The sequence below is a fragment of the Terrapene carolina genome, unplaced genomic scaffold, assembly GCF_002925995.2.
Source record: "Terrapene carolina triunguis isolate 2854851 unplaced genomic scaffold, T_m_triunguis-2.0 Scaffold89, whole genome shotgun sequence".
Classification (NCBI taxonomy): Eukaryota; Metazoa; Chordata; order Testudines; family Emydidae; genus Terrapene; species Terrapene triunguis.
This window is the reverse complement of record NW_020664440.1, coordinates 10,069,411-10,082,597: the sequence shown is the minus strand read 5'-3', so window position 1 is coordinate 10,082,597 and position 13,187 is coordinate 10,069,411.

The following is a 13,187-nucleotide window of genomic DNA, read 5'->3' as shown; positions in this document are numbered from 1 at the left end:
ACGGCCTACCATCTAGACCAGGGGTTCTCAACCTTTTTCTTTCTGAGGCCCCTCAACATGCTATAAAAACTCCATGGCCCTACATATGCATGGTTTTCTGCATATAAAAGCCAGGGCCGGAGTTAGGGGGTAGGAAGCAGGGCAATTGCCTGGGGCCCCATGTGACAGCGGCTCCCGCAAAGCTAAGTTGCTCAAGCTTTGGCTTCAGCCCCTGGTGGCAGGGCTCAGGGCCCCAGGCTTCATCCCCACGTAGTGGGGCTTTGGCTTTCTGCCCTGGGCCCAAGCGAGTCTAACACTGGCCCTGCTTGAAGGACTCCCTGAAACCTGCTTGCGGCCTCCCAGGGGACCCCGGGCCCCTCTTTGAGAACCACTGATCTAGACCATGCTGATAGAAGATCATGCAGCTGTGGTGTCCAGAAACACTTTTATCCATCTGCATCTGGCTTGCAGATTGTGTCCCATTCTGTCAGATGTGGTTCTTGCTATCTTGCCACTACAAGACTGGGCTACTGCACTACGCTCTACATTGCAACTTCTCTAGTTCCAGGCCACTCCTTGCAGCAGCACTGTCATGGTCCATTGGAGCCAAGGAAATTTAGCACTAAATGAACAATATAAAAAGATGAGCATCTTAGTAGCTCTTTTCAGTCATTCTGCAGCTAATGCTGTTTAACAACAATTTTAGGTAGCACTGTTGGTAAGAATAACCAAAGTAAACTGAGTTTTATGAGCCAAGCAAGATGTTTATGATTGTGAAGCAATACTTAATTGGAATGCCCCTTGCTGTCTACAACTAGCACTTATTTCCATTCATAAAATCACTGGTTGGCTGATATGCAGGGCTTTATGGGCCTGATTCAGAGCCTGAGGAAGTCAATGGGAGCCTATGACTGTGTATTCTACATTGTTCAAAATAAAAATTTAAAAACTGAGAGTGAAATATTTTTCCTCACTCAAGATATTCCAAATGTTATCAGAGGTAAAGACATTACAAACAAATAGAACAATCACCTTGATAGAGTAACTTTTTAGTAAAGGGGAGCACAGTACAGTTACTTTTCTGCAAATCTGACTATTCATTTAGCTTATATGTGGAAACAGGAAAACCTATGCTTAACGTCACAAAAATGCTAACTGCTCATCAGGGATACATTAGATCAATGTTAAAACACAGCTGGAGGAGACTGGAGAAAAGATTGCACATGCTCTGCAAACACTTTGTGGAATATTTCACTGGCACCTTTTTGGCGCGTATATGAGCATTTACTGATATTTCTGAAGACATGCTGAGACAATGTTATTGTCCCAAAACAATCAATTGAGTGGAAGAACCATCTCATAAAAATCAACAACAAATACTAATGAAAGAGTTTAATTTATTCCCAAATCAGTGCTAAAGCAGAAGTGAGTTTTATAGTATCCTTTGATAAGAAACCGCAAGAGTAAATTTTATGTTGCTTCTACAATCAATTCCCTTCATTACTACTCTACCAAATGGCAAGATTCCAACAGCAGATGTGAGATGTGTTGGTGTGCCAGCATATCTCAAGAAATCTATCAGTGCTCTACCTTCCTCTCTATTGTCTTCTCCTGGGCCTGACTCAGTTTTCATTATTTTACATGAATTCTTCCATAACGTTACACCAGAGCTTGCAGTCTGTTGTGCAAAACTGATGAACACTCTTGCAGTTTGCTCATGAAGTGATTTATTGATTATCATAGCAGTTCTCCTCTTCTTGAGAACTTACTTCTTGAGACAGAGATCCCTTCTTTGGCCACGTCCCCTCCCATCCTCTCAATCCCAATTTCACACCTTCTCTGAGGTAACAAATTTTGACTGCTTGAAAAAAAATACTACTGGAACAATATTAAGGAGACAAAGAGGAAGATAACATTATTTAAGAGATGGGTGTAGCTACTGGGTTACATCTCTCCACCACCTTCACTTCACTTTTTATTTCTTCTCCCTGGGTGCAGGGCTTTACATTTACCAGCACACCAATGTACACTGCACTGCAGCCTTTTCTGCTTTTCTCTTTCCAGATCATTTTGTAGCTTCCTGTGTATTTGTGTCATCCTCCAATGTGATTAGGGTTGAATATAAACCAAAGAAATGTCCAACAAAGACAGACATAAAGCAGCTATGCAAAGTCTAATCGAGGGTTTCTTGTTTGCAAGTTTAGTCATCACATTGCCTCCTGGAACACTTAAATAAATCTTAGACTGGGCAAGAAGCTTCAGTGCTTGAATACTGATATATTCTTCACTATTGTGACAGCCGCAGTCCCATGAATCTCCTGGAAGTTTTCCAATGCACCACCAGTGGACTGCACTGGTCTCAAACCACAGTTTGAGAATCATTGCATTAAAACTTATCATTCAAGGCCCTATTAGACCCAGAAGTTTGTGTATCTTAGCTTGGTAGAAAGCCAACCTAGTAAGTAGCATAAAAGGCCTACCAGGACACCCAAGTAAAACCAGATGCTGTGCATTGGAAAGACGAAGAATGAACTGGGAGATGAGGGTGGGGGAGGAAGAGAGAGTGTGTGGGTTGGGAAAGGAGAGAGGGCTTTAGAGATGGGAAGGGGAAATTGGCAAGGGGATTGGGATGGGAGAAGTGGAAAAAAGGGAGACAGAGACCAAAGGAAAGGAAGATAAGTCTGAAATAGTCAAAAAGACAGAGAGGAGAGAAAAAATGTATCTGACACATTGAGCCAAATTCCTCCCTGGTGTAATGCTACTGACTTACATCAGAGACGAATTTGGCTCTTGGCTCCCTGTCAGACCTAGACAAGAATCATGGTCCTCAGAAAAGCCAATTCATACATTAGAAAGTGACAGGAGCATGAAATACCTGACCTAAGATATTAAAAACAACTAGTGGTGACACCCTAACTCTGGAAGTGCATCCTCTGTTTTTCATCATTAGTGGGACATCAGACGTCAACAAATTTCTGATATGATCTGATAAGTACATCCTCTAACATTCCACAAAAGAACTAAATACCATATTCCTACATGGTGACTATGGCCAGTATTTTTGTTTGCAAATGAAAACAACTAAGGTATTCTAAAAGGCCAACAACGTATGCAAATTTAAATGAACAGAAATATCTTTGACAGCTTTCCCTTTGATAGGTAACTTGTCTGCACCAACTCAGTACCCTCACCTTTGCCTTTACAATAGCTGTAACCAGATAAATCATTTAACTCTGCCACCAAGACTGTTACCTTTCGCTGATTCCATTACTTTGTATCTTGTTATTCAATGACTTGACTCAGTCACTAGAGTTCACTTCATCAGACTTCAATAATCTTCTGCGGAACAACAATTTACTTATATCCGCTCCTGATTTTTTCCCCTGTCAGTCCAAATTTTCTTTGCCCGCATTGCAATATTTCTCTTCACACTAGAAAAAAGTGGTGCCTTTCCAGAGTGACTTCTCTAGAACAAAATTACTGTAAGGTATTAACCTACTGTACAGTACCAATTTGTAATTTTATTTACAATGCTCTGGAATTCGTTCACCTATATATCAATATAACCCTTTTTTCTTTTTGTCTTCTGTTGGAGCTCTGCCTGTGCATGATATCATAATTGGGCCTCAGATTGATAAAATTTCAGCAAAAATAGAGTCAAAACACAGTAGGCTCATTAAACTGAACATTTGCCATCCACAAATTTTGATTTTTTTCAGTAAACATTTCCATTGATCGTTTAATGGACAGAAACAGGAAAATAATTTAGCCAACATTTTCACAAATATTTCTTTCCCACTTTTTGACCAGCTCTACTTATCGCTTCCACATAGCTAAAGTTGAAGGCTGCAAGCTTGTTCAGGATTGAGGCTGTCACCCAAAGACTGTGAAACAAACAGAGGTTTCTACTAAGTATCAGAGGCAGATCCAACCAATAACTAGTATGGCACATGATGTATTTCTTACCAAATCCCCTTTCTGCAGCAGTTTCCTGATGCCAGCTATTTAAGGAAGAGTTCTGCTTGCCGTACTATGGTTTAGCCTTCACAAGTTTATATTGCTTTGTAACAATACAAATATTATAAAATTGCTCCCCAGATCTATTATGCATACTCTGTTCAACTCGTTTTCCATTAGGGAGCATTTAAAAAACTACAGTATTGCAAGATTTTTCCATAATGTATTTACAATAGTTGTTACTTGCAAAAGGATATTATACCATAGGAGAGAAATTCACCCATGGCAAGAGGACCCGTGCAAAGTCTTTTACACCATTTATGAGCTGAGGAGGGGGGCTAAACAAAGGTTCAGATTGTGTAGCAGCCACACAGGTGCCTGTGTATCCCCTAAGTCACATGGAAATGGTCTCTGCAGAAGACCACCATAGGGGTGGGCCAAACGTCTGTGACTATGAAGATCCATCGGCCCCAGCATCCTGTGGAACTGGAGCTCAATCATGCAAGGTAGTGAGCACTCTGGCCCAGATCCAGCAAAGAACTTGCTTAACTTTAAGCATATGTATCAGTGGGGCTACTCACATGTTTAAAGTTGAGCATTTGCTTAAGTGTTTTGCTGTATGGAGGCAAGAATGCTCAACTCCTTGCAGGATCAAGTGCATGTTGCAGAGAATCTGAGACCATTTTCCAACTCATGCATATCCCCACACACTGCCCTGAGTTGGGGGTAGCTTTGGCCTTCCTTTTTGTCCATACTCCACCTGCATAGAAGCAGAGTACTCAGGCTTTATGTCAGAAAAGTGAACGTCACACTAAGTCACTGGATCCCAACCTCTTCAAAACCAGCAACCCCATCTCTTCTAACCAGAATTTAGCTGAGAACCTCCTCCCATTTAGCAATATCTCTTCCTTACACATGCTCATGTCACTGGTCAAAATATGTCAAGTATTGTAAGTCCAGAAAGACCTCAATATGGCACTGGAATACAACAGATCTCTACCACATTGTATTTACTTTATTTTTTGTATTCCCTGTACTTAGAGTGAAAAATAATTCAAATACCACAGCAAATTTAGTTGACCAGTTCTGGCAGGTGCCATGCTATCTCCTTTGATGGGAGTATGAATATAAGCTTCCTCCAACCATCTCATTTGGGGCAGGAATAGTTGGGAATATAGCCCCCCTCCCCCCCCATGGAATGGGCAGGGAGCACTTAGCCCAGGGGTAGGCAACCTATGGCACGCGTGCCGAAGGCGGCACGTGAGCTGATTTTCAGTGGCACTGACACTGCCTAGGTCCTGGCCACCAGTCTGGGGGGCTCTGCATTTTAATTTAATTTTAAATGAAGCTTCTTAAACATTTAAAAAACCTTATTTACTTTACATACAACAATAGTTTAGTTATATATTATAGACTTATAGAATGAGATCTTCTAAAAACGTTAAAATGTATTACTGGCACGCGAAACCTTAGGTTAGAGTGAATAAATGAAGACTCAGCACACCACTTCTGAAAGGTTGCTGACCCCTGACTTAGCCCATAGATCTCAAGCAGTGCTTCCTGCACATAGCCACTTTGCTGACAACACCATACCATTAGCTGCTTGTCCCAAACCCATTTCAGGCCCTGTGTAGCTTGTTTCAGCGTGTATATGTGTGGGTTAAGGAACAAACCACATAAAATATTAACCACAAGAAGTATATGAAACAAGCAAGAATCAGAAGTGATACTAAATGGTGACGTTTTTGATCTTCTGGAGATGGCTAAATCAACTCGATACAAATACAGATGTCCTCAAAAACATCTTCCAGATTAGATTACCTTTGTTCTTCCAGGGAGTTGCTTTACCTCTTAGAACGCATCAACCTCTTCCCCTGGAACTTCCATTTACTTCTCTTTTCATTATGTTGCCCACAGTGTTAACTAAGGGTATGTCTACACTACGAGAGTAGTTCGATTTTAGTTAAATCGAATATGTGCAATCGATATTAGAAAGTCGAACGTGTGTGTCTACACTAAGGACAGTAATTCGACTTTGTCAGTCCACACTACCAGGGAAAGCGTCGACATTGGAAGCAGTGCACTGTGGGCAGCTATCCCACAGTTCCCGCAGTCCCCGCTGCCCATTGGAATTCTAGGTCGAGCCCCCAATGCCTTCTGGGTAAAAAAATGTGGCGAGGGTGCTTTTGGGTAACTGTCGTCATCCGTCAGTCACTACCGCCCTCCCTCCCTCCCTGAAAGCGCCGGCGGGAAATCAGTTCACGCACTTTTTGATCAGTGACAGCGCGGACGCCACAGCACTGCGATCATGGATCCCGCTGCGACCATCGCTGCAGTTGTGGCCGTTCTCAACGCCTCGCACCTTATCATACACCTTTCCCAGAGGCAGATGCAGAGAAATCAGGCGAGGAGGCTACGGCACCGCCCTGAGGGCCTGAAGTCGGAGAGTAGCACAGAGCTGTCAGAAACCACGAGCCCCAGCGCCCAGGACATCACTGTGGCAATGGGGCATGTGGATTTTGTTGAACGGCGATTCTGGGCCCGGGAAACAAGCACGGACTGGTGGGACCGCATAGTGCTTCAGGTCTGGGATGAATCCCAGTGGCTGCGAAACTTTCGCATGCGGAAGGGGACTTTCCTCGAACTTTGTGAGTTGCTGTCCCCTGCCCTGAAGCGCAAGGACACCCGCATGCGAGCAGCCCTGACTGTCCAGAAGCGAGTGGCCATAGCCCTCTGGAAGCTTGCAACGCCGGACAGCTACCGGTCAGTCGCGAACCACTTTGGCGTGGGCAAATCTACCGTGGGGGTTGTTGTCCTGCAAGTAGCCAAGGCAATCGTCAAGGTACTGCTGTCAAAGGTAGTGACCCTGGGAAACGCGCAGGCCATCATAGATGGCTTCGCTGCGATGGGATTCCCAAACTGCGGTGGGGCTATAGATGGGACTCACATCCCTATCCTGGGACCGGGCCACCAGGCCAGCCAGTACATCAATAGAAAGGGCTACTTTTCAATGGTGCTGCAAGCACTGGTGGACCATCGGGGACGGTTTACAAACATCTACGTCGGATGGCCGGGCAAGGTTCATGACGCTCGCGTGTTCAGGAACTCTGGTCTGTTTAGACGGCTGCAGGAAGGTATTTACTTCCCGGACCACAAAATAACTGTTGGGGATGTGGAGATGCCTACAGTGATCCTCGGGGACCCAGCCTACCCGCTAATGCCCTGGCTCATGAAGCCCTATACTGGCGCCCTGGACACTGCACAAGAACTCTTCAACTACCGGCTGAGCAAGTGCAGAATGGTGGTGGAGTGTGCTTTTGGCCGTCTCAAGGGGAGATGGAGAAGCTTACTCACTCGCTGTGATCTCAGCGAAACCAATATCCCCATCGTTATTGCAGCTTGCTGTGTGCTCCACAATCTCTGTGAGAGCAAGGGGGAGACCTTTATGGCGGGGTGGGAGGTTGAGGCAAATAGCCTGGCTGCTGATTACGCCCAGCCAGACAGCCGGGCGATTAGAAGAGCTCAGCGGGACGCGCTGTGCATCCGGGAGGCTTTGAAAGCCAGTTTCAAGGCTGAGCAGGGTACCCAGTGACTTTTAAGTTTGTGGACACAGAAGCTGAACTTGCCCCCGTTTCTTTACCCAGTTGCCGTCGACTATCCTCTCCAGTTACATACCCCCTTCACCCCCTTCCCAAAAAATAAAATCTGTTCTGTTTTGTTAATGGACACCGTTGTCTTTATTACTGTTTACGCGGGAATGTTTTAAACCTGGGACGCAGACTGTGGCGGGGGGCGGGTTTAGTGTTGTGATGCAAATGATGCTTCTAAACTCCAGGAATGACAGGCTCCGCGGTGGTGGACTGGTTGTTTCAACGGAGCCTGCCAGCCCTCCTGGCCGGGACTGCGTGTATGTGTCGGCTATGTGACTGTCTTGCAGGGGGAGGAGGGTTACAGATCCCCTGCTGCGCGGCTCTGTGATCCAGGGTAAGGACCGCTGCATAAGATCTGTAACTGCCCTCCCCCGCCACCAAGTCACAGAGCAACACCACCCCCACCACCACACAGAACATGAAAACCACCTCCCAGACTGACCAGGATAACTAGTCACTGCACTGTATATGTGCCCTGCTGCTGCACCTGCCCCCTGCTAAAGGTGACTGTCCTGTCCAATTACCAAGCCCCTTCCCCCCCCTTCAGACAGACTCTCCTCCAAAAGAAGAGGATGGAAACAGTAATGAACAGAAACGTATTTTTTATTAACAACCGCACATGGAACAGGGGGGTGAAACTTGGACGGGGTCTTGTGTGAGGCGGGTAGGAAAGGACTTTTCAGATTTTGGGGAATGAGAGCCTTCTAGTGGTAGAGCAGTCCGCAGGGGTGGAGTGAAATTTTTCACGGCCCCTTCCGCCCCTCCGTGTTTGGACTTTGGGTGAGGGGGGTATGGGACTTGGTGGCGGGGCAGGGCAGTTAGAGAGAGACTGCAGCGGGGCTCTCTCCTCCTGCCTCCGGTCCTGCAGAACATCCACAAGGCGGCGGAGCGTGTCCGTTTGCTCCCTCATTAGTCCAAGCAGCGTTTGAGTAGCCTGCCTGTCCTCCTGTCGCCACCTCTCCTCCCGTTCAATGTTTGCCCGGTGCATTTGGGACAAGTTCTCCCTCCACTGTGTCTGCTGGGCTGCCTGTGCTCGGGAGCATCCCATTAGTTCAGCAAACATGTCTTCCCGTGTCCTCTTCTTCCTCCTCCTAATGTGCGATAGCCTCTGGGCAGATGTGGCTGTGGGAATTGGAAAAAGGGAGTGAATTCCTGAGACAGATCAATGTATCTGTGAACAGAGAACATAGTCTTTCAACAAGACCATGCAGAGCACCTATCACACGCGCACTGAGGACAAGGTCGAATTTTCGGCCCTCGCCTACAGTGCCTGCGGTCTTGCTGTGGCGAGCTGAGGAGCAGGGCAGGACACCGGACTTTGTCTAGATGGCAAACATGGTAAGCCGTAGACTTGTGGCTGCTTAAAACTTTAAGAGTGGCACTGGCCTCCTTTCACATAGAAAGCAATGCGAGTCTCTGCTGGCAGCAATCCTGCAAGCATGAACTCTGGCCCTGTCCCACCCCCTCGCGGCTGTAAACCGCGTGGCTGTAAACCGGCGGTTGCAGTTCTGTAAAGGGACGGGCAAGCAGTCCCAATACTAACTTTCCCCTACCTAATTCACAGCAGGGAGTCATGCCAGACATCACCCTCCTGAAGGTCTCGGAGAGCCAGAAGGAGCGGATGCTTCGGGACAGCCTGCAGAAACCGGGGCCATTTGCTGCAATGCTCTGCAAGGCCATGATCCCCGAGTACCTGCTGGCGTTGTGGCAGGGAAACGTCTCATACCACGGGGGGCCTAATAAGCTCTCCCTGCCCAGGAACCTGCTCATGAGGCTTGAAAAACACCTGCAGGAGGCCTATGAGGAGTTCTCCCCGGAGGATGTCGCCTCTATCCCCGGATACATTGACCAGTTTTTGGCTTAGGTGCCCTTGGAGGGACAAAAGAGTGCAGCGTTTTGGGCTGTATAATCATGAAGCGGACATTGTGAAATTTTTTGAAAATAGTTCGGACTATATATTGAAGCGCCCAAAGACAGACTAATCATGATACACTTTGCACAGATTCCCGTTTTGTTGGACTTTCCAGTTTACATGTTTTGAAGCACTTTACCCACTGTTAATATTTTAAATCTTCCTGTTTTGTTGTAAATAAATGTTTACATGTTTTAAAGCACTTTAGCTATTGTTAATATTTTAAATATGCCAGTTATGTTATAAATAAATGTTTAGATATTTAAAACACTTACTGCTTGATCCTTCCCCTGAATCTGTGTCTGGGATAACGGCTGGGGAGGGTTGGTAGGGGATCTCTGTGAGGGTGATGAAGAGCTCCTGGCTGTCGGGCAAATCAGCGTTGTAAGCGCTGTCTACTGCCTCGTCCTCCTCATCTCCTTCCTCCTCTTCCCCGTCCGCTGAGGAACCGGCCGCGGACAATATCCCATCCTCAGAGTCCACGGTCAGGGGTGGGGTAGTGGTGGTGGCCGCACCTAGGATGGAATGCAGTGCCTCGTAGAAACGGGATGTGTGGGGCTGGGATCCGGAGTGTCCGTTTGCCTCTTTGGTCTTCTGGTAGCCTTGTCTCAGCTCCTTGATTTTCACGCGGCACTGCGTTGCATCCCGGCTGTATCCTCTCTCTGCCATGGCTTTAGAGATCTTCTCATAGGTCTTTGCATTCCGTCTTTTGGAGCGCAGCTCGGAAAGCACGGACTCATCTCCCCACACAGCGATGAGATCCAAGACTTCCCGATCCGTCCATGCTGGGGCCCTCTTTCTATTAGATTGCACGGCCATCTCTGCTGGAGAGCTCTGCATCGTTGCCACTGCTGCTGAGCTCGCCACGGTGTCAAAACAGAAACTGCGATTCAAACTGCCCAGACAGGAAAAGGAATTCAAATTTTCCCGGGGTGTGGCTGGTCAGAGCATCCGAGCTCGGACTGCTGTCCAGAGCGTCAACAGAGTGGTGCACTGTGGGATAGCTCCCGGAGCTATTAGCGTCGATTTCCATCCACACCTAGCCTAATTCGACATGGCCATGTCGAATTTAGCGCTACTCCTCTCGTTGGGGAGGATTACAGAAATCGATTTAAAGAGAGCTCTATGTCGAACTAAATGGCTTCCTGGTGTGGACGGGTGCAGGGTTAATTCGATATAACGGCGCTAAATTCAACATAAAAGCCTAGTGTAGACCAGGCCTAAGATATAGGCCTTTATGTCTGTCTCATCTCCACCCCCTCCCTAACAATATTTCCTGTACAAAAAGGTTTTTAATAGAAAAAAATAGTCTTTTCTCAAAAAATATTTCTGTGGGAAATTTGATGTTATTGGAATTTTGTTTTTTCATAAAAACATTCATTACATTTTTATCAAACTTTTCCTTAAATTTGAATGCAAACATTACTAACCAAAACTTGTTTCTCAAAAAATAGGTGTTCAATAAATAAAACAACCATTTCGATAACCTTTTAATGAAAATTTCACACACAAAAATTATCACAAAAGTTGCAAAATATTTTTGAAAAAAACTGATTTGTTTCAAACCCTTTGAAATGGAAAATTTTTTGACATTTCAATTTTTTGCAAAATTAGTTTTTTAAATTCTGAACCAGCTCTAGTAATTTCTTGCTGTGAGCCTTATGTGATGTCATCTCTACAAATAAACCTGACAAGCATTACAGAGACTGTAGAAATTGAATGATCCTTGTTTGCTTTAGTTTTCAGAAAAGAACTTTGAAATACTAGCTACACTTTCAATCTGCTCACTGTCGACAAACATTACTTAGTTTCCAGGACATCCTTAAATATAAATCACAGGGGGAAAAAACCCTTGGAAGCTGCTAAAACTGGGACATTTGGAAAAGAGAAACAAGACTAGAATTGAAACAGTCATGAGAGCGGTGAAGACTGTTTCCAATTAGAAAGGGATAGTTGTGAATATCAACATTTAACAATCTAATTAAAATGGACCTTGTAGAGCATTTTGTGCAAAAAAGAACACAGTCAAGTTCTGTGGAGTTCACAACAAAGGTATGGCTTTAAAAAAAATGTTTCTAACGTTTTCCATTCCAGCCCAGTGAGAAAGCTAAGTAAAACAGCCATCATGCGGAGGCCTTGAGGGCCTCTTTACCTATTCACCCATGCCTTGAAAGACTTTTAGCGTCCCCAAAGGACCCGGCTCATTCAAAAAGGAAGACTCTTCCTACCTCTAAACTCAATGAACCTTATCCTTCTTTTAACCCCTCACACTTGAAAAATACCTCATGTCTCTCAACAACAAAACTAGGTTTGTTTAATATCTAGGATTTGCAGCTTTTTTTTTAACCGAGTTATTGGTAATCAGAATATACACATAATAGTCTGATTCTTTCCTCACTTACACCAGTGTGAATTGGGTAACTGTTATTACACTGCAGAGAAACCCAATGGATCTGGAAAGATTAAGCTTTTCAGTATATCATTAATTAATCCATAGATTGAATAGGTTAATGGGACTAAATTCTGTATTACTGTAAACTGCAGTAATTTAGCAAATTCTGCATTCTGTATTGACAGCTGTATATTCAGTTATAAACATAATGCCTATAATACCAATGTTTGGCTTTAATAAGAGAAGCTCCAGCTTTAAATCTCTTCTCTAAATATGGGCTACTTTCAAGTAACCACATTTACTGCTGGAATAGGCAGGGACAACCTCACTAAAATAAAGAGAGTTGAGCCTTTTGTAGCAGTGCTAAATTTGGACCAAGAGACAACAAAAACCACATAACACAGTAGATTTTTTTTCAGGTAAATTGCATTAGTACTCATTTGGAAAGCAGCAGATTCACAACCCCCGAGAGTGAGGTGCTGTTTGCGCCCACAAAATGCAGACCGACAGAGTAAACTTCCCTACACCACCACTCTGGTTGAGTGTATGACTGGAAGGATCAGTTTGGAGGTGGGAAAGTAGTCCAGTCCTCTTGCCTATTTGTTGGCCTCTCTACTGAAGCTGCCAGTAGAAGGTTGTTTTTGCAACGTTGACACTTTAGGAACTTGATTGAGAACGCATTAGATTCTGAACAGGTTAACCTTAAGTTGCTACCACTTAGAACAGACTTGTATCAGAGTGGAAGTTTCCATGCCCACTCATGTCCCCGTAGTCATTCAGTCCGCTGGATGAGATATCATTGATGGCAACAGACACCAAGATCTTTAACAGACAAAATTTAGTTTTCAGGATGCGAAACACAGCCATACACACTTTTCAGATTTAATGATGTGGGAAGTTTCCTACAGATCTCTTGAGTTTATGACCAACATAAAATCTGTGATCTTCCAAGCAGCACTCTTTCTCTAAATTGTCATTGTGAAGTTATAGTACAACTCAGGCGAGAGAGATAATTGCCACACTGCATGCAAACACACTTATTTCTTTCATATGAAATCTTTTAGCATTGAAAGAAAATCACTTTTCTGAACTCTAGTTCACCTACCAAATAGAACTGAATTAATCTCTGAATAAATGTTCCAAGGAAGTGGTTCTCAGCCTTTTCCATATCAAGGCCCTGTTTCATAATGTCTTCTCCCACCCCATCCCCATCTCCATCTAGCCGGACCACTTTCCCATTTAGCAATATGGAACAGCAGGGTCAACATGATCCCCTGACTTCTGTTCACAACCTCTC